This window comes from Cynocephalus volans, chromosome 12 (genome assembly GCF_027409185.1).
Source record: "Cynocephalus volans isolate mCynVol1 chromosome 12, mCynVol1.pri, whole genome shotgun sequence".
Classification (NCBI taxonomy): Eukaryota; Metazoa; Chordata; class Mammalia; order Dermoptera; family Cynocephalidae; genus Cynocephalus; species Cynocephalus volans.
The window spans coordinates 4,570,335-4,571,679 of record NC_084471.1 but is presented as its reverse complement, the minus strand read 5'-3'; positions in this window follow the sequence as shown (position 1 = coordinate 4,571,679).

The following is a 1,345-nucleotide window of genomic DNA, read 5'->3' as shown; positions in this document are numbered from 1 at the left end:
ATGCAGTGGTGACGAGCCACGCGCAGGACACGCAGCCTTGACAGGCTGTGATGAGAAGCCCTTTGCCTCTGCAGTCTTGCTCCCCAAACCCGTAACTTCAGTCTAACTCTGAGAAAACATCAGGCAGAGTGCAGTCGAGGGGCATCTACAAAATCCCAGACCAGCACAGCACTGCTGGGGAGCAGCAAGCGGCCGCCCCTGAACACGGCGCTGTGACCTGCTGGACTAACGGAGCAGCCTCCGCGTCCCTCTGACCCCACGACATCTCTCGATCCTCTGTCTCTCCCTGAAGCACAGCATGAGGCTGGTCCTTCATTTGCCTAATGTCCGGACCCGCCAAAGAAGACAGTCACCCCTGGTCCTTGCCCTGAGTTTCATTAACTTCACTCTTGTCACAGGAAGGAAGACAGGAGTCTGGCAACACTCCTGGACAGACATTCGTCACAAACCATTGTCTTCTATTTCAGTACCACTCAGTATTGAGAAGAGAATTGTTTAACCAGTCACTGTCTGCTCTGTGGCTCCAATAGACTTTGTCCCAGGCCACTGTCTGTTCTCCCACTGAGTGCCCCTGAGAATCATTCACTCCTGCCCCCAGCTCCCCTTTGCCCACGCAGAGGGTTTATAAACACCTGTACCCCACTGAAAAATTGGGACATTACTCTCTCACGACTCCCCCATGCATTTCCCCTCCCTGCACGTTAAACAATAAGCTTTGTTATGACTTTCCTGAATATTAATCTCTGTTTACTACTTAATTTTTCAGAGAAACTTCAGGGGTGCAAGGGAGGTCTTTCCTCGGCCCCTACACCTCAAAGCCAGGAGGAGCTCAAGCAGATGTGATGACTAAATGTCACGTGGGGTCCTGAATGGGATCCTGGGACAGAGTATATTAGGTAATGTCTTAGTCCATTTTGTGCTGCTATAACAGAATGAGATGATAATTTATAAACAGTAGAAGTTTACTTGGCTCAAGGTTCTGGAGGCTGGGAAGTCCAAGAGCATGCTTCCAAAATACAGTGGTGGGACAGGTGTAGATAAATTTCCCATCCCAAAAGCAAGAAACAGGCAAGAAGAGAGGGTGACTGGTCCCAAGTAAGTCCAAGACCCAACAGGGAAAACAACATAAGTCTGAAAGCTGGAGAGTAATCTCCTTTGACTCCATGTCCCACGTCCTGGCACACTGGGGTGAGGGGCTGGATCCCCATGGCTTTACTGGGCTTGGCCGGCCTAGCGGCTCTCATAGGTTGGAGTCTGTGCCTGCAGCTCTTTCAAAGATACAGAAGGTGGTCACCTCTCCACAACCTGCTCCCTCTGGCCTCTGCCCACCTGCCCTCCCTCAGAA